Source organism: Podarcis bocagei, assembly GCF_964188305.1.
Source record: "Podarcis bocagei genome assembly, chromosome: 14".
Classification (NCBI taxonomy): Eukaryota; Metazoa; Chordata; class Lepidosauria; order Squamata; family Lacertidae; genus Podarcis; species Podarcis bocagei.
Window position 1 is genome coordinate 33,504,639 of NC_138139.1, and position 21,249 is coordinate 33,525,887.

Genomic DNA, 21,249 nt, shown 5'->3' on the forward strand with positions numbered 1-21,249 from the left:
CAAAAATGCTAAGGCTTCTGGCTTTATCAAGCTTAAAAGCTTTCCTGGAATATGTTCAAAACTGCTGACTGAGCAAGATTAAACATTGCAATGTAGAAAGGGGAAAAGAAATCTCCACTTGGCAGGATTCTCGGCTTCCCCTGGGAGATCAAATTTAATTCTAGTGTGATTAGGGGTTCTTTCTTTCTTTCTTTCTTTCTTTCTTTCTTTCTTTCTTTCTTTCTTTCTTCCCATCCCTTCCTCCCCCTCTGCCTGACTCTCTCTGTCACTCAAGCACAATCATCACCATCATTATCATCACCTACAGAAAAACTGGTTCGCAATGTACTCTCATATACTAGATTGGCCAAGGATTCATAGAATCCTAGAATCTTAGAGTCGGAAGAGATCCCAAGGGTCATCTAGTCCAACCACCTGTAATCTCAGCTAAAGCATCCATGACAGATGGCCATCCAATCTCTGCTTAAAACCCTCCAAGGAAGAAGAGTCCACCACCTCTTGTGGGAATCTGTTCCACTGCTGAACAGCTCTTACCGTCAGAGTTTTTCTGAATGTTTAGTCGGAATCTCCTTTCTTGCAACTTGAAGTCGTTGATTCGAGTCCTACCCTCCAGAGCAGGAGAAAACAAGCATGCTCCCTCCTTCATGTGACAGCCCTTAAGATAGTTGAAGATGGCTATCATATCTCCTCTCAGTCTCCTCTTTTCCAGGCTAAACATACCCAGCTCCTTCAAGCACTCCTTGTAAGGCTTAGTTTACAGACCCTTGATCATCTTGGTTGTTCCAGCTTGTCAACATCCTTCTTAAATTGTGGTGCCCAGAATTGGACACAGTATTCCAGGTGTGGTCTGACTAAGGCAGAATAGAGTGGTACTAGAACTTCCATTGATCTGGACGCTATACTTCTGTTGATGCAGCCTGGAATAGCATAAGCTATTTTTGCTTATTTGTAGTGGACCACAAGCTTAACATGGGTCAACAATGTTAAGCTTGTGGTCCACCAAGACCCCTAAATCCTTTTCATATGTACTGCTAGTAAGCCAGGTGTCCCCCATCCTATATCTGTGCATCTGGTTCTTCCTGCCTAAGTGCAGAACCTTACATTTGTCCCTATTGAAATTTATTTTGTTAGCTTGCACCCAGTTTTTCAATCTGTTACGGTCATTTTGAATTCTGATTCTGTCTTCTGTGGCATTAGCTGCCCAGTCTGGTGCCATCTGCAGATTTGATGAGCATCCCCTCAATTCTTTCATCCAAGACATTTATAAAGACGTTAAACAACAACGGGCCCAGGACAGAACCCTGCAGTACCCCACTTGCCACTTTTTTCCAGAATGATGATGAACCATTAATGAGTACTCTTTGGGTTCGATTGGTCAACCAGCTACAAATCCACCTAACAGTTACCTCGTTCAACCCACATTTTACCAGCTTCCTTGTGAGAATAGCATGGGGGACTTTGTCAAAAGCCTTACTGAAATCAAGATACATTATGTCCACAGCATTTCCCTGATCCACCAAGTTTGTAATTCCATCAAATAAAGAAATCAGATTAGTCTGGCATGACTTATTTTTGAGAAACCCATGCTGGGTCTTAGTAATCACAGCATCCTTTTCTAAATGCTCACAGACCGACTGTTGAATGATCTGTTCTAGGACCTTCCTTGGTATCAAGGTCAACCTCACCTGGGTCTTCCTTTCCCCCTTTTTTGAAGATGAGGGGAAGATGAGAACAACACTTGCCCGCCTCCAGTCTGTAGGGACCTCACCTGTTCTCCAAGAATTCTCAAAGATAATAGACAAAGGCTATGAAGTTACACCTTCAAGCTCCTTTAGTATCCTTGGATGCAGCTCATCAGGCCCTGGAGATTTGAATTCATTTAAAGTAGCTAGGTGTTCCCTTACTACCTCTTTTCCTATCTTGGGCTGCAGCTTCCTTCTTACATCATTTATTATGTTATCACCAGGTTGGGCATCACTTTCCTTTTGGGTGAAGACAGAGGCAAAGTAGGCGTTGAGTAGTTCCACGTTTTCTCTGTCACCCAATGCATTTCTCTGTGTTCCCCATCAGAGGACCTACCACTTGCTTGTTCTTTCTCTTACTTCAGAGGTAGCCGAAGAAACCTTTTATTTTATTTTTAACCTCTCTTGCAAGCTTGAGCCCATTCTGAGCTTTAGCCAGCCTGACTTTCTCCCTGCAACTGTTGGCTACTAGTGTATACTCCTCCTTTGTGAGTTTCCCTTTCTTCCATTTCTTATACATGCCCTTCTTAACTCTCAGCTCATCTGTAAGCTCCTTATGCAGCCACACTGGTTTCCTTAGATGCCTCCCACTTTTCTTTCTTGTTGGTATTGCCTTCTATATTTCTCCTTTTAAAAACTCCCATCCTTCTTGGTCTCCATTTTCATTGAGTATTTCTGACCACGGGATCACACCCAGGGGCGTCTTGCCCATAGAAGCAAGTGGCGTGGGATGCCAGGGTGCCAAGTTCTGGAGGGCACCAGGGAAGAGGCAGAGGCTGGACGCGGCGCCTCCCAGCATCAACTCACCGCCCTCACCCGCCTCGCTGAAGCAGCGCCATGCCCAGAGCCTCCGCCTCTTCCCCACCAGAGGAGCTGCCCTCCAGCCACTGCCCACCTCCTCCAGTCTCACAAAGCTGCCAGCGGTGCCATAAAAAGGTCGGCAACTCTGGGAAATGGGGGGGGGCGGCGGCGCCAGAGGGATCTTTTCACCATGGCGCCGAATATACTTAAGATGGCCCTGATCACACCCAGTAGCTCCTTCAGCTTTTTGAAATTGGCCTTCTTAAATTCTATATCCTAGGATGGAATTAGACTCTTTTACCACTTTATAAACAGTTATGATGTAGTCGTCCGTCCCCCCCCAAATTCTGGGAGCCATAGTTTGTTAAGGGTGCTGGGAGCTGTTAGGAGACCCCTTTATTTCCCTCACAGAGCGCAAGTTCCCAGAGTGGTTTCACAGTAAGTTCCTCAACCCTGGGAGCTCTGGGAACTGAAGTTCTGAGAAGAGAAGAGAACCTCTTCTAACAACTCTCAGCACCCTTAACAAACTGTGGCTCCCGAACTACTTTGAGGTGAAGCCACAACTGTTTAATGTAGTATCATAGCATCTTAAGTGTAGGGTTTGGCTGCTACTGATTCTGAGATTTTGTCACCATAGAATCATAGAATTGCAGAGTTGGAAGGGACCCCAAGAGTCCTCTAGTCTAACCCTCTGCAATACAGGAATCTCAACTAAATCATACATGACAGGTGGCCATCAAACCTCTGCTTGAAAAACTCCAACGAGTCCAAAACCTTCCAAGGAAGTCTGTTAAGCTTTTACTGTCAGAAAGTTCTTCCTGATGTTTAGTTGGAAACTCCTTTCTTGTAATTTGAATCCATTGGTTCAGGTCCTAGCGTCTGGAGCAGGAAAAAGCAATCTTGTTCCATCTTCTATGTGACAGCCCTTTAGATATTTGAAGACGGCTCTCATATCTCCATCCAGACAATGCTGCATGGTGTGCCACTTTGCTTAATTCTACATAAATGTTTGGCATTCATTTTTTTCAACAGCATTTTAAAAAATATATACTTTGAGATATGTCTGAACTGCTCACATTATAGAATATCAGCAGTGTACAAGCACTGCTTAAAAAGCTCTGAGGAATGAGTGTCCACCGCCTTCCACCCCAAATAATATAAAACATTCCCTGAGAATAATACAGTTAAAATAACAAACAACACAAAAACATGATCAGCAGATAATCATTTGAAAAATAACAATCAGAGTAGGTGTGGGTAAATAAAAGTGGTCTTCAAGGGTGTCTCTAAAAGAGTTTCTCCTAATCTTTGCATTTCTGTACACAATTTTACCCATCCCAGAAACTCGTATTCAGAGCCATATTGCCTCCGACAGTGGAGTTACACAGGAACGTGGGAGCATAGAGAGCTGTCTTGTACCGAGTTGGACCATTGGTTCAGCTAGCTTAGTATTGTCCCTGCTGGCTGGGAGCAGCTCGTCAAAGTTTCAGACAGGGTTCTCTCCTAGCCTTACCTGGAGATGTTTGTGGGAATTGAACCTGGGACCTTGTGCACACAAAGCAGATACTCTTCTACTGAGCTATGGCTCTCATAGCCACCATGGTTTGTAGCAATTGATAGCCTTATCCTTCCTGAAATCGTCTAATCCTCTTTTAAAGCCATCCAAGTTGGTGGCCACCACTGTCTCTTGTGGGAACCAATTTCACTGTGTGAAGAAAGACTTCCTTTCATCTGCCTGAAATCTTCCAACATCCAACTTCATTGGGTGGTCTTTCTGGGTTCTAGAATTATCAGAGAACCGATCCACTTCCTCCCCACCATGCATAATCTTAATCACATTGTCCAGCAGCTGGTAGTCAGAGGTATTACTGATAGCCTCCCTCTCCATGAATTTGTCCAGTCCTCTTTTAAAGCCACCCAAGTTGATGACCATCACTGCCTCTTCTGGGAGTGAGTTCCACAGTTTAACTATGCACTTTGTAAATAATTCCTTACATCTGTCTGGAATTTTCTAACCTTCAGTTTCATTGGATGGCCCCGTTGGGTTCTACTGTTATGAGAGGACCCATCTACTTTCTCTCCACCATGCTGTGATTCCTGCATTGCAGGGTTTTGTTTTTATTTTTATTATTAAATGACCCTTTGGATCCCTTCCAACTCTGCAATTCTATTAGTCTATGAATCTTGCTTTGCTTCTTGTTTACTGAGCCAACGTTGATACAGTAGAGCTCCCCCTGCATTTCAGGAGTAAATCAGACCTTAATTGGTCTCCTGCACCTTTAAGAAGCAGCGGCGTCATGCCACCTGATACAAGCTCCTCCTCCCTTTATGGGCTACTCTTAAAGGGGCTACCCCCCAATCTAGAGCTGCCTTTGCCAACCTGGAAGCAGGTGCCCCAGGGAACGCAGCAGGGGAGCCCCAGTGGTGATTGGCAGTCCGCAACTATTTCCGAAGACACCAACTGCCTTCCTTCCTCACCTCTAAGCGAGAAGACTGAGAGCCCTGCTGTTGCATGAAATAAGAAACCAACAGCTGGAGGGGCCACCTGTGCACCTCCTGCCATAATCCTCTCTCCAGGGGCCACATCCAGCCCTGGCAGGCAGCCAAGGAGCCCCCAGTGGTCACTCCGCCATAGGGGGAGCAGCAGAGATGCTCCATCGCCCAACTGGGATGCTCGCTGCCATTTTATTCCAATTAGTGCCGCTGCAAACAGACAAGCTCTCGCAGCAGCAACTGTGGGGGCCACCCCCTCCAGCAGCCCTTCCCAGGGAATTTGCCAGCCCAGCAAATCTGAAATCCAGCCTTGCGTGTCAGTTAGGCACAGCTGCAAGCACACCCTTCACAACCCGTCTGTCGAGAGTTGCCACAGGCCAGCTGCTTTTGGGAAGATGGAACAGGGTGGAAAAGGGGAAAGGGGAGCCCAGGGGAGCCTTGTGGTCTCCCCCCTCACTCTGTGTTTCTTACCTGTAAAAAAACCAGCTATGAATTTACCTTGCAGTGTCCTGTTTTGAGAGTACCCCTACATCTCCTGCCTTGGATGGGTGGCAAAGGAGTCCATTTGTGAACAGCAAATTAGGAACACGTTGCTAAGCCTAAGTTGCTGGGTAGGGGAGATTTAAGGTCTTGAAAGGGCTCACCGGCAGAACCCAGAACAAAATGAAAAGAGGCCTGTTTTGTATTCTAACTACCCTGCCCTCCATTTTCCTTAGCCTCCAAGAGCTCTATTGAAGAAAAGCGAGATAATACAAAATGTTTCAAACAAGAAAACCACATATGTGAACCAGCAATGTCAAATGCTAGGAACAGAGGCCTGGAAGAAGCAGCTTCATTGAATTACGAACAGAGGAGGTTGACTTATGCTGAGCTAGACCATTGGGTTTAATCTATCTTAGTATTGTCTACACAGACTGGCAGCAGCTCTCCAGGTAGGAGACTTTCCCAACTCTACTGGAGATGCCAGGGATTGAACCTGGGACCTTCTGCATGCAAAGCAGATGCTCTATAAGGGTTGCAGCCTTTCCCTTCTGGGCTATGCACTTCACCTGCTTTGGGACTAGCTCTGCTATATGATATATAAATAGATATAGATATATTCCTTACCAATCCATGCATTTATTCTTTACCAATCCATGCACTGGGAAATAAAGAACCCAGTCCACCTAGAAGTACATCAACTTGGATGGCTTAAATGAGGATTGGACATATTCACAAAGGAGGAGGAGTGCTCTTGTGTTCGAATCCTGATTGCAGGTTTCCCATAGGCAAGTGATTGGCCGTGCTGAGATGGTCTAGATGGGCCAATGGCCTGATCCGGCGAGTCTCTTCTTATGATAAACATGTATGTCCCACTTGCGATGTACAGGAACTATATTCTTAAGAATTTTGAGCTTTTTAGAGAGAACATGACTCCCTCTCTCTCTCTCTCTCTCTCTCTCCCCAGATAGCTTCACGCTTGGAGTTGATTTCCTAACAGCCTGGCGAGGCAGATGGGCTGCAGACTTCCACGTCACCAACCAGATAAGGCGGCTTCCCATGCCATCCCATCAGCTTCCAGAAAACGCAGCCTGCTCGCCTCCGACAAGGCCTCTCGCTCTGCCGTTCCAGCTATCTGTCACCACCCCATTGTTTTCTAACTTGATACCTAATTTATTCTAATGACAACAAATAATTTGGCCTAAAGGGAAGAGGGAGCTCTCTTCTGCTGGCTCACCCTTCCATCTGACTGATCAAGCTGTTAGGGTGGTTCCGCTGTCGGTTGCTCAGGGGGGCGCCCGTGAACTTGACGGAAATCAGAGGAGGGGGAGCAGTAAACGCCAGCCACGTCCTTGACCATCTGCTGACGCCTTTGCATTAGATATTGCGGCACCAGAAAATGGGGTTTCCAAGACCCGGGCTTGATGCGGAGGCTCTCAAAACTTTGGGAAGGAAGGAAGGAAGGAAGGAAGGAAGGAAGGAAGGAAGGAAGGAGGGAGAGAGGGAAGGGCTGTAGCTCAGTAATAGAGCATCTGCTTTGCACACAGAAGGTTCAGTCCCCAACACCTCCAGGTAGGGTTTGGAATGCCCCCTGCCTGAAGCTCTAGAGAGACACTGCCAGTCAGTGCAGACAATACTAAGCTTTGGCCCCAGGGTCTGTCTCAGGATAAGGTAGCTTCTTTTGTTCCTTCCTATAACCCATAGCATCTGCTTTCCACGCAGAAGGTCCAGGCTCAGTCTCTGGCATCTCTAGGGGCGGCTGGGGGGGGGGAACGGGACCCTTGGCTGACAGGCTGCAGAGCCTCTGCCAGTCAGTGGTCTGCCTCAGGATAAGGTTGCTTCCTGTGCTCCTTCTTCTGAAGGGCAGGGAAGTAAGAGAGTCTTGAGCAGGGAGTCCCCCTGCCTGCCTGCCCTCAGAATAATTTATGTCAGACTGCATGCCTGTTTGCCAACTCCGCCAGCATGTAATCTTTCCATTTTGCACACTGATAATTAAGCTTGCTGTTCCTCCTCTCTCCCCCTAACCTCAGGCTCCAGAAAGTAGCCGGCACAGCCTATTTTCTTCAGTCCCCTGGGCTCGGGGTGGGAAGCAGAAGGCTCCTCTGAGGAGGTTGAGGCTGGTGTTTAAGGGATCTTAGAGTCTCCAGAACGTGGAGCCTGATGGGCTGGGAGGATGGGAACAGAGTGGGGCAGGGTGGGTGAATGAGTGTGAGTGTCATGGGAGGGATGCTTTCTGTGGCAGACCACACAATTCAGCCACTTCATTGACAGTCCCCATGATGAGCAAGGAGCAATTTAGCCCTATATTGCTTGAGGATGCACAGCAAGAGACTTCATTCTATGGAAACACCAGCCGGGATTAATTTTCAAAGACTTGCAGTTCTCAAGGCTGGATGCCTCTCCCTGCGAAAGCAGGTCTTGATTTGGCCCAGAGCTCAGCCCTGCCATCCTGAAGTGCGAAGTCAGAGTATGTGAAAGTGCCCCATATCATTTCCTTTATCAGAGAGAGTTGTAGTTAGGGACTGATGGATCTGTCATTTTCAGTTTCTCTTTGTTTCGCATTTTCCCAATCTTACATTCAGTTCCCCACATTTTTTTGCACCAATTTGTGATTCTTTTTTAAATTCCTCATAAAAATGAATCAGCCTTTTAGGGTGGTTTTCACCTCTCGGACACATTTTTGTATGCAGTTTTGACCAAAGTGCGCATTTTTGCATGTGATTCCCCCTATCGTAATGCATCAATATTGTTTTCACTAATGTGTTTTTATGCAAACTTCCCCCAAATATATGCATTTTTGTTCACATTATTTGGCTTGAGAGCTGAATTGCAAACTTGGGAGAAGTGCAGATTTTGAAGGATAACTGAGTTTTGCTTCATGTATTGGTTTGAGAACTGCAAGATAGGAAGTTTCTCATTAAAATGCAAACAAATCAAATCTCTCACCCACCCCCAATATAGCACGGGTAAAGGGAAGAGGATTTGATCCTCAGAAAGGAATTGGTGCCAAAGCAATGAGTCTCTTAACGGACAATCGGGTCTCTGAGCCAGTGTGGTGTAGTGGTTAAGAGCGGTAGACTTGTAATCTGGGGAACCAGGTTCGCGTCTCCGCTCCTCCACATGCAGCTGCTGGGTTACCTTGGTCTAGTCACACTTCTCTGAAGTCTCTCAGCCCCACTCACCTCACAGAGTGTTTGTTGCGGGGGAGGAAGGGAAAGGAGAATGTTAGCCGCTTTGAGACTCCTTCAGGTAGTGATAAAGCGGGATATCAAATCCAAACTCGTCTTCCAGCAAGTGAAGAGGAAGGAACGTGCTGAATTCATTTTATTTGTGCGATTGCAAGAATTCTAGAAGCGCCATTCCAGCTTACAACAGGCACAGCCTAATCCATGCTTGCCAATATCTGGAGAAAATCACAATTGATGATCCTTCCAAGCAGCTATAAAATTCTGCTAGGTGCTTCAACTCCTTGCCCCATTTTCAGAGTCTTCGAAATTCGGTTAAGAAGCATGAATGCTGGAACCCTCATGCTGATTTCTGTAGCTGGTGGTCTGAATTCAGCTTGCATGGCCAATGAGACATGGCACTTCCCTGAACTACAAATGGCCTTCATTTGGAGGGATGTCAGATGATTCTGGTTCATTCTGCATTTTGGAGCACAATATTTTTGGGGTGGGGTCGGGAGCAACAGACCCCTGTGAGGATTGGAATGTAGATAAGTGATTAGTTCACATAAACTAGGAACAAATACGTGCATGGGTTCAATGACACTGGGGATGGGGGAAAAGTTAAACTCAGTTCACAATTTCAGTTCTCATTTCTCCCATCTTAAATTCCGTTCTTCACATTTTCCCAGCAATCTGCAATTCCTCTAGAAAATTTCTCCATACAGTGGTACCTTGGGTTAAGTACTTAATTCGTTCCGGAGGTCCGTTCTTAACCTGAAACTGTTCTTAACCTGAAGCACCACTTTAGCTAATGGGGCCTCCTGCTGCTGCCACGCCGCCGGAGCACGATTTCTGTTCTTATCCTGAAGCAAAGTTATTAACCTGAAGCGCTATTTCTGGGTTAGCGGAGTCTGTAACCTGAAGCGTGCACTATTTCTGGGTTAGCAGAGTCTGTAACCTGAAGCGTATGTAACCTGAAGCGTATGTAACCCGAGGTACTACTGTATTTTAGTGTGGGTTTCTCAAAGCAAACACGTTTTGTATAAGCTTTGACTAATCTGCACATTTTTGCCATGGTTGTTTTGTATATTCTTTTCACCAATGTATGCATTTATAGGCACACCTAACACATGCCTTTTTCTACACATTTATTGGCCAGAGCACTGCTATTACAAAATTCAGAGAAGTGCAAATTTTGCAAGACAGCTGTGTTTTGGTCTGCAGATTGTTTTGGAAAATGTGAATTAGGAATCTTGCTACCGCTCAGCCGAGAGTGGGAGTGGTGCCCAACTTTTGTAACAATTCTCTTTCCAGCTGTAGCCAGCCAGTTGTTTCTGGGAAACTCCCAAAGAGGGCATGGGTATGGCCTGCCTTTCTTGGTTGTCCCCAAGCACCTAATATTTAGAGAGATACCGTTTCTGCCAAAGAGGGTTCCCCTGAGCTCCTGCAGCTGATACCCCTCCTAGTTTTCTGTGTGCCTTAATACTTTCTCATCTCGCCAAAGAAAGCCTCATTTGGCGCGTCCTAATGAGGATTCTGTGAGATGCTGGGATCCTCCTTGAAGGTCGAGGTTCTGTTATCAGTCTACTCCCAGTGCTCTCTACTATCCGAAAGATTAGCTGGACTCCAAGGTGGCTCCGTGCCCAGCCTGGTTCATCGCATCCCAGAGTGATGGATAGTTGCAGATCATAAAAGAGGCAGGTGCCTGATAAGACTAAGTCTTCTTTAAAGGGAGGCGATTAAGAACACTTCTGAACAGCCAAATACCTTCTCTCTAGGCAACTCTGGGTCATGCCTCAGTCAGTTTGTTTGCTGTGCCCTACACAGGAAGCTGCCTTATGCCAACCAACAGTGTTGTCAACACTGACTGGCAGCCGCTCTCCTGTCTTGCAGGGAGAGAAGTCTCTCCCAGCCCTACCTGAAAATTCTGGGGATTGAACCTGGGACCTTCTGCATGCCAAGCAGGTGCTCTACTGCTGAACTTCACTGAATCACACCATTGATCCATACAGACCTTCCCTTCACCAAACCTGGCTGAATCAAACCTTAAGTTTCTAAAATTATTAAAACAAACGTCATGGGTGAGGTTGCTTGCAGACAGCAATAACTTTTGCGTGGATCTCTCACCCATTGAGTAAATGCCTGAGCACGCTCCTGATGCTACGAAAGTCTGACATGGTGTAAAACAGTTTCCTTTATCACGGAATCATAGAATTGTAGAGTTGGAAGGGACCACAAGGGTCATCTAGTCCAACCCCCTGCAACGCAGGAATCCCTTGCCCAACGTGGGGCTCAAACCAAGGTTACCAGATATTTTTCAAAGAATCTGGGGACACTTTTTTTTTTTGAAAAGAGGGGAAAAAAGTTATTTAAAAAAGTTACTTAAAAAAGAAGTAATATCTTCTCTTCTGTGGTCTCTCTGTCGCACAGCCTTCCTCTGGGCCTCGGCCTGCTGTCTTTGAGTGCTAGCCACCATGGAGTAGGCTTGGGTCAGGCTCTCCTACCTCTCCTCTTCAGTGCTGGCGACGGCCGTGGTGAGGCAAGGTTGGGGCTCCCCTCTTTTTTCTCCTTCCTCTTTCTCTCTCTTCCTTCGCCTGCTCCTCTTTCTCCCTGTGTCAGCTCCAGGGTTTTTACTGGCCCCAGAGTGCTGCTGGGCAGTCGGCTGGGTGGCCAGGTGCTCTCTCTCCCAGTTTGATTTGGGTCGGGGTGTGTGTGTCAGCGGTTCCCCCAGTTGATGCACCGGGCTTCCCTGGTTCCCCCTTGGCAGTGGCGGCAGCGGCAGTCTCAGCAGCCCGGAGCCAGCCTGGTAGCACAGTTGGCTCTGGCTGGCTTCAGGAGCTGCTCGCTGCCATGGCGCCCACCATTTTGCCTCGCCGGAAGTCCCCATATGTGTGTCTAGTGCCGTTGAACCAATCGTGCAACATTCATTCCCTACTAATAAATCTACAACACTTAAAATATAAATCCGGGGACATTAAATGAAATCCGGGGACATTCCTGGGACGGCTTTTGTCTGGGAACAGATTGTAAATCCCTGGGAAACGGGGATGTCTAGTAACCATAGCTCAAACCCACAACCCTCAGATTAAGAGTCTTGTGCTCTACTGACTGAGCTGTCAAGCCACTTTGTGGGCTAGCTACATCTCATTTTATGAGTTTTCACCATGCACATTTGTAGCTCACCCATCCTCCTACTGAACACAGGAGGGTGTGCCCCATGCCATCCTCACAACAACCTTGCAAGGTATGTTTGGCTGGAAGATGATATTATTATTATTATTATTATTATTATTATTATTATTATTATTATTATTATTATTAATTGACATCCATACACAATCTTAAATACATGTACAAAGAAAGGGTAAAACTGATAATAATGGTAATACCAACCTTAAATAATTATACCGTTAAATATTGACTTAAACTTGTACTTGTACATGCTCTTTTCTTATACTTTCTAACTAAACAAAAATAAACCAAAGTAAAAATCCAATAAACTAGATTATATCAAAACAGACTTCCTGTCATTTCCCAATATAAGTTACATTTGCAACATTGAATGCACTTATACTCCTTACCTTACTCTTACTATATTTTCTAGTACTTTCTTATAACATATTGTACCATTTTTCCTTATTTAATAATATTTAATTTACACAAGGGTCATTCAAATGCTGCCATAGATGTTATGTCGTTGTTATATTTTTGTATGTATTTCTTGAACATATCCTATTTTTGCGTGAATGGTTGTTTTGTATTTCCCCTTAATCTATTTGTCAATTGAGCCATTTCTGCATAGTCTAATAACTTATTCTGCCATTCCCTTACTGTTGTTACGTTTTCCCCTTTCCAGTTCGATGCAGATAACCGGGCAGTGGCTGTTGCATATAAAAAGATTTATCTTATATTTTTCAGGATATCACTGCCTAGAATTCCAAGTAGAAATGCTTCTGGCTTCTTTGAAAATGTTAATTTAAAGATCTTTTTCATCTTATCATAAATGAAGTTCCAGAACTCTTTAATTTTTCAGCATGTCCACCACATATGGTATATCTCACCTTTTGTTTCTCCAAACCGCCAACATTTGTCTGAAATGTTTTTATACATCTTGGAGAGTTTTGATGGTGTAAGGTACCACCTGAACAGCATTTTCTTCTTATTTTCTTTAATTGTGTAACATGCCGTAAAATTCATGTTAGTTTTCCAAAGGGTTTCCCATTCACTCATCATAATGGTGCGTCTGATGTCTTGCACCCATTTAATCATTACCGCCTTCACCTCCTCCTCCTTGACTTCCCAGTCAAGGAGGAGTCGGTACATTCTGGAAATGATTTTGGTAGTGTTATTTAACAATTCTTTTTCTAATTTTGAGGGCTCGTTGTTGAATCCATATTTTTTTGGGTCTTGTTTAAATGTCTCAAAGAGCTGGTGATACTCTAGCCATCCTGATAACTGATCTTTTATTTCTTCATATCTCTTTAATTTTATTTGGTTACTGTCTTGTATTAATAACGAATTATACGTCAGCTGATTTCCTTTCAAGCAAATTGGCTGACTTTCAAGGGCAATGGCTGGGAGACTGGGCAGCTGCCCAAAGGCCACCCAGTGTGCATGAGGTCTGAGTGGACTACAATCTCCCACTTTGAGCACATTCATAACTTATGGGGGTTACTGGAAACAGTTCTTTCACTTGAGGCTCAAATGGTTTCAGTGGAATGAAGAGCCTGTTCCTGACTATAGCTGGTCCCTCAGCTACAGCAATTCCTGGTCTGGGATTATCTTGGCCTTGCCAAGGTCATGCATGCCACAATAAACTTGCATGGTGATTACTGTAATGCTCCCCAAGTAGGGCTACCCTTGAGGACTGTACAGAAACTGGCATCAACCAGATTCCACCTTGGACCAGCTCCTGGCCACCTAAAAGCCTTCAAACTTCACTATGGGCCTGGTGAATGCCTTCTCTGGGCTCTGTCCAAATCTCCTAGGTTCTGCCTGCTCTGCTGTCACTGTGGGAAGGAAGCAGGAAGAAGGCAGGCCTAATGAGAAATGCTTCCCCCAACCCTCAATGTAAAACTGCCAATATCATAATTGTTGTTGTTGTTTAGTTGTTTAGTCGTGACCGACTCTTCGTGACCCCATGGACCAGAGCACGCCAGGCACTCCTGTCTTCCACTGCCTCCCGCAGTTAGCTCAAACTCATGCTGGTAGCTTTGAGAAAACTATCCAACCATCTCGTCCTCTGTTGTCCCCTTCTCCTTGTGCCCTCAATCTTTCCCAACATCAGGGTCTTTTCCAGGGAGTCTTCTCTTCTCATGAGGTGGCCAAAGTACTGGAGTCTCAGCTTCAGGATCTGTCCTTCCAGTGAGCACTCAGGGCTGATTTCCTTCAGAATGGATAGGTTTGATCTTCTTGCAGTCCATGGGACTCTCAAGAGTCTCCTCCAGCACCATAATTCACCAATATCATAATACCGTTGTAGAAATCTATGGTGCATAGAATGTGGTGTATAATTCTGGTCACCTCACCTCAGAAAGGATATTGCGGAATTTGGAAAGGTTTAGAAAAGGGCAACCAAATTATCAAGGGGAGGGAGCGGCTTCCCTACGAAGAAAGCTTGTCCTGTTTGGGACTTTTTGAAGTTGGGGGAAAAGGCAAGCAAGACGCGACATGATAGAATGTATAAATTTATGCATGGCATGGAGAAAGTGGATAGAGAGAAGCTTTTCTCCCTCTCACATAACACTACAGCTCCTGGGGTAGATCTACACATGGGGGGGATGCTATAAACAAGGCAGAAATTAAATCATTATAACAAAAGGGGGGGGGACCCCTATGTAAAAATCGCATTGAAAAATTGTTTGCTCTCTGGTGCCACCTGGTGTTGCACATTTATAACACATTCAAAGTGTTGTGTTTTGACTATTTGTAGCTGAGTCCCATGGGCATCCAATGAAGCTGAATGCTGGAAGGTTCAGGACAGACGAAAGAAAATGCATAGTTAAACTATGGAACTCACCGCTATAGGAGCTAGTGATGGCCACCGACTCGAATGGCTTTAGAAGAGGATTAGACAGATTCATGGAGGAGAGGGTTATTAATGTCTTCTAGCTCTGCCTTCACAGAGGGAGGCAGCAATGCTTCTGAATAGCACTTGCTGGAAACCACAGGAGGGGAGAGGGCTCTTGTATACTCAAGGCCTGCTTGTGGACTTCCCACTGGGGCATCTGGCTGGTCACTTGTAAGAATAGGAGGCTGGGCTAGATGGGCCAATGGCCTGATCCATCAGCCAAGCTCTTCTCACAGGTTTTGTTTGATTTCATTATGCATCAGGCCGAGGAGAGGGTGTGCTGAGGTCTCACTAGATGAGGAGATTTGGCTCATCATGAGAAATCTCAACATTTCCTTTTAGATAAAAGGTAGGTTTCTGGTCTCTACGGTTCTGGAGGTGAGCCTCTGAAGTTGTGTGAAACCTCACATACTTGGTTAGTGTGGACTCGGTCACCATCATGTCTCACTTCCTTCCGGAACAAGCCTGTTCAGGTCTCTTTGCAAGAACTTTGGATTCTACAGGAGAGCCAGTGTGGTGTAGTGGTTAAGAGCGATAGACTCATAATCTGGGGAACCGGGTTCGCGTCTCACGACTAAACGACTAGACAACAACAACAATCTCTATTCCAGTGTGATCAGATTCTCCCTTTTACTCTACAATGGAAACAGGCCGGTGCATTTTATCTCAAACACTGACGCCTCCTAGTCAATATTAAATTGCCCTCACATTGCCTGAGAAGCACTGGTGCGTTTATTATGATAAAGAGAACCCCACACTTCAGTTGAAAAACACTCCATGCTCCTTCTCAATTCTTCACCTGCAGACTCCTTTCTTTATTCTTAAATATATATGAGGACTGGATAAGCAGGCAAGCGACTGGCTTCAGGATGATAACCAAAACAGCAGGAGAGAAAAATCGTGTGAAGTGCAGCCACCACAATTTGAATGGAGAACTTGCTTTATACCAAGTCAGACCACTGATGCTTCTGGCTCTGGCTGGGGACATGCCATACATTTAAAGCACATTTAAAGCACCCAACTTTCCCCAGAGAATCTTGAGAACTGTCATTTGTTAAGGGTATTGGGAACTGTAGCTCTGTGGTGGGTAAACTACAGTTCCCAGTATTCTTGTGGGAATGCCATGTATGGTGTTTACATAGCCTCGGTATTATCTACATAATGTGGTGTAGTAGTTAAGACCGGTGGACTGTAATCTGGTGAACCGGGTTCGCTTCCCCGCTCCTCCACATGCAGCTGCTGGGTGACCTTGGGCTAGTCACACTTCTTTGGAGTCTCTCAGCCCCACTCACCTCACAGAGTGTTTGTTGTGGGGGAGGAAGGGAAAGGAGAATGTTAGCCGCTTTGAGACTCCTTCAGGTAGTGATAAAGCGGGATATCAAATCCAAACTCTTCCTCTTCTTCTACAGGCTGCCAAATCAGAGACTGACAGGAAACACACCCAGCCTCCTGTCCAACTGATATTAAGTTCATGCCTCAGAGGAGATGCTTTTGTGGACAATTGTGCCCCCTTCCCTCTCCTAATCCAGGAATTGTGAACGGACTGCCCGAACAGGAGATCTACTGAGGGGCGGGGGACCTTTTGCCAAAAAGCTGCAGAGAAGCCACAGACCTCGGATCAAACAAGTGGTTTTTTGGGGTTGTTGTTTTTTTATGTGGCATAGCAAAATTAAATCCTCCTGATTTCCACAGTGTTCAGTCAACAGGGCCAGCTCCCTAGGCGTTACTATAGCAACAGAAGTACAGATTGTCAGGGGGGGGGACTGTCCCATCACATTATTCAAGTTGCTAACTGGAAAACTCTCCAGAAGGTCAATGGGCAGGGGGGAGTGTCTTGTGGGATCTCAGCCCTGACGGATAACTTTAACCTTTCCCCTCACCCCCCACTCCCTGCTTGCCAACAATTTTTAATTCCGTTGTTTTTTGTTTTACACAACTCCGTGGAGCAATATCTGTTGCCTGGTTGGAGTGGCTCTTAGTTAGGCTAGGAACTATCCATGCTGGGCCATGAAGTTCAGGCTGGGTGGCCTTGGGGCAGTCAGAATCTCCCAATATGGCCGACCTCACAGGGTTGTTATGTGGGTAAAATGGACAGAGGGGAAGAAAGCATCGCTTTGAGCTTCTCAGAGGAATGGGGCATGGCTGACAGTGGGGCCTGCATGGTGCAATTACAGCACCCCGACCCCAGGCCCCCTCTATTATGGGGGCAAGGTGGCACTCATGGGCTGAACCGATTGATTGCAGAGGGATTTTTTAATCAGTCCGAGGGCCACACGAAGTGAAGCCGAGGGCCACATGGGTCCCGCTGCTTGTAGGCTGCCTTATAGGTTTAATTTGTCGGAAACTGGCAGAAAAGCTGCTCTGTTTGGACATCGCAGTCATAACAGAACTGACATCTGATTTTCTTCTTAAGGAATTCTTTGCCGGGACAGTAACTGCTCTGTCCTACACTCTAGAAAAAGTTCTGGGAGGAGGTAAAGTTAGGTAACCGAGTCTTAGTTCCAGGCCCGAATCTCTGCTGGAGATGAGAAGCTGCCCCAATGATCAAACAAACATGTAAAAGAATTCATATTGATATCCCCTCGGGCCTGTAGTCTTTGACTGTTGCCAGCAGCGAGGAGACTGACTGATTAGGTCAACAGCTCTGTAGTCTCTGCCCAGTCTTTATATTCCAGCAGATGGTTCAACAGATAAAGGATAGCATCCAGTTAATCATTTATCCATCTGCATTTTCTTTCTTTCTTTCTTTCTTTCTTTCTTTCTTTCTTTCTTTCTTTCTTTCTTTCTTTCTTTCTTTCTTTCTTTCTTTCGCTTTCTCTCTCCCTCTTCCTCCTTCTCCCTCTCATCTTATGAGCCAAATTTGAGAGCTCCTTGTCTCTCTCTCCCCCCCCCCCGCTGTACAATTTTCGTCACCATAGGAGATCTTGTCCCGTCCAGCTCAGTAAGAGACCTTGGCAAGTGATTTGAAAAGTCCACGGCTGAAGGGGGTGCTCAGTCTTCAAGTCGGCACAGCTTGAAATGCTTTCTGCCTCGCTGCAGATATTTTTAGCCCCTCTCCAAAAGAGATGTTTTGCACAGTGCACAAGCAGGGATTGTGTTTGTTTCTGGCTTGCTGGAATCCAGTATGTCTCACAGGGCTGACCTGCAAGGCAAAATCCCTGTCTGAAACCTCGATGTCTCCTTGCAAGGTTTCCTAGTCACCTGGTGTTAACTCTGATGTTTGTGCTTCTCCAGGCCAAATTCCTGTGGCCTTTTTTGAAAAGGGTGATGAACTACAATGACTCTCTCCTCTTGTCTGACTGGGGGTGGGAGACATGATGGAGGGTGAACGTGATCTCCCACAGGTAGCTCAGCGGCTGAAACATGGGCATACCTGGAAACTCTTCATTTAGTGATCTTATTTGATTTTTAAAAAAATTAAATTAGTATACCGCCCTTCATCTGTAGATCTCAGGGCAGCCCATAACATAAAATGCATACCCCACTCTTGGGTTGTTACTATTATTAGTTAATTTTGCATATCGCCCTATATCTGCAGGTCTCAGGGCGACCACAACATAAAATCACATTATAAAAATGCAAAACACATAATAAAAATAGCAGCAAAACAACCCAATAACCCCCCTCCTTTCAACAGGTTCTCAAGATGGCTTATGAAAAAGTTTAAATACCAATAAAGAAAATGTAAACCATCAAAACCAGAGGTTGCCTCTGATGCTAGTCCTACTCACAGTGTAGAGTTCTGTTGTGTTCAGGTCCTGCTTTCTGGCTTCCTGTAGGAATAAGAACATAATAAGAGTTGTGTTGGATCAGGCCAATGGACCACACATAATGGTTTAGCATCGTGCCCTCACTGTGTCCAGACAGATGCCCCAAGAAAAAGAAGAAGAGTTTGGATTTGATATCCCGCTTTATCACTACCATAAGGAGTCTCAAAGTGGCTAACATTCTCCTTTTCCTTCCTCCCCCACAACAAACACTCTGTGAGGTGAGTGGGGCTGAGAGACTTCAGAGAAGTGTGACTAGCCCAAGTCACCCATCAGCTGCATGTGGAGGAGCGGAGACGTGAACCTGGTTCACCAGATTACGAGACCATCGCTGCTAACCACTACACCACACTGGCTCACAAAAAGGACCGGAGCACTGTTCCCACCCATGATTCCCGACCATTGGTATTCAGAGACATACAGCCTCTGCCTGTGAAGGCACAACATAGCTACCATGACCAGTAGCCACTGACAGCTTTATCTTACATGAATTTGCCCAATCCTCTTTTACACACACACACACACACACACACTTTTCAAATTTATACATTTCACTAACTTTACAATCATTTTGACATTTCAAAACTTGACTTTCCCCCCTCTTTCTGCGGTTCCTTAAATTTATTTTTAATATCTTCTGCATATCCAAGTTAACTTAATTTGCTCATTTATTCATCTTCTTTAAATATACGCTCTTACGAAACTGCAGGTTATTACAAAAATCCTGCTGGTGTTTTTATCTGTTTACAATTAATCTGTAAATATTCAATAAACCATTTCCATTCTTTTATGTATATAAAAAATGTTATCTTGATTTCTTATTCTTCCGGTAAGTTTCGCCATTTCTGCATATTCCATAAGTTTTTGTATCCATTCTTCCTTAGCTGGGACTTTGCCCAATCCTCTTTTAGAGTCATCCAAGTTGATGGCCATCAATGCCTCCTTGTGGGAACCAGTTCCATATTTTAACTATGTGCTGCATGAACAAGTCTTTTCTTTTGTCTGCCCTGAATTTTCCAACATTCTGCTTCATTGGATGTCCACAAGTTCTAGTGCTGTGAGAGAGGGAGAAAAACTTCACCACATTCACTTTCTACACCATACATAATTTTATACACTTCTATCATGTTGCCTCTGACTTGCCTGTTCTCTAAACTGAATGTCCCAGATGCTTATTGGCAAGTTGCTCTGCCCCTCTGATTCACTTGAGCATCTGATTGGCCACGGTGAGAACAGGAGGTTGGACTAGATGGGCCATTGGCTTGGTCCAGCAGGGCTCTTCTGGTGTTATGTTCTTTTGTTTAAGTGTCAGTGAAACCGGCAGAGTGTCAATTTTCTCCTACACCTAATTCACACTTTCTGAAATGGTGCACAAACCCCAAAGCAGCCACCCTTTTGAAATTCACATATCTCTGAATTTTGCAATGGAGTTTCCTAACTAAGAGATGTGTGCAAAAATGCATACATTTAGGTAAAGTGTCCATTAAGATGCATATATTGGCAAAGATAACTTTTTTTATATAACAATTTATTGATTTTCCAAAAATAACAATACAAAAATAAACAGGGGGGGAAATCATAACCAAATTGAACCATAAATTTTGGTCGACTTCCCTCCACCCCCCCCCCTCGGTTCTATTATAATATACTTGTTTATGCACCTCCGTAAAACCTAATATACTTAACAATCTAATTTTAAAACTTTCTTCATCTTATTACAAGTGACTTAAGTATCGGAATGAAGTCTTTCATTCAAACAATCGTTCAATGTGCGTATCAGGCAAAATTTGCACACAAAAATGGGAGCATTAGGGGGAATTTGCACTAAAATCATGAGGAGAGGACTTAAGAAAAAAAAAGCAAACAAAGTGAAGGGAACTGAACTTATACCTGAATAAAAAGAGAAACCTCCTGTTCTGAGTAGACCAAGGAAAAGGGAACCTGTGACTTTCTGGAAATTGTCGGACCCCAGCTCCCATCAGCCTCAGCCAGTGTGGTGATCAGTCAGAGATGATGGGAGTTGTGATCCAACAACGTTGGGAGTTCCAAGGGAATCCTACCCCTAGCGTAGACAATTCTGAGATGGATGGACCAACAGTCTGACTCAGGATAATAAGGCATATGTTCCTGGGTTGTTCTCATAGAAGAAGAATCAGGCCTAAGGCCACTGGGTTTTTTAAAAACCATAACCCTAAAACGCCTTTCATAAAAATGAACCCTTCGTTGTCCGGAAACCATGGAGGCTCTTTGTTCCCTTTGGGGTTTCCAAGGCTGAGCCAGATGAAGATAGCTTCTCTCGTCAGCAGCGATTGCGTTAGAGGAGTTTTGTGATCACGGGGTTATTGCCGCATGAGTTAATGTTCACACCCCCTTTGTCTTCCCCAGTGGAGCCCTTGGCGGCGCGCAGCCAAGTCTTATTTTGACTCGGCTCCCAGCCTGTCGGCCAATTGTTCCTGCATTTCATTTCTGACATATCCTGTACATTAAAACATCATTAATTCAAACCTTTTGTTCCTTCGGAACAAGTGGGGCTGGAAGAAGAAGCTTTTCAGAAACCTGCCAAGGTCCTCTTAAGAAACGGCATTGCTACACACAAACACACAAACACAAGCACCTCTAACAACGGTAATGAAATGGTAAATCCTGATTGAATGTAAACTTTCTTTTAAAAGGTCTTCCCTTCTTTTCTTTTTTTTAAAAAAGCAAATGCGAAGGCACATCCCCTCTGT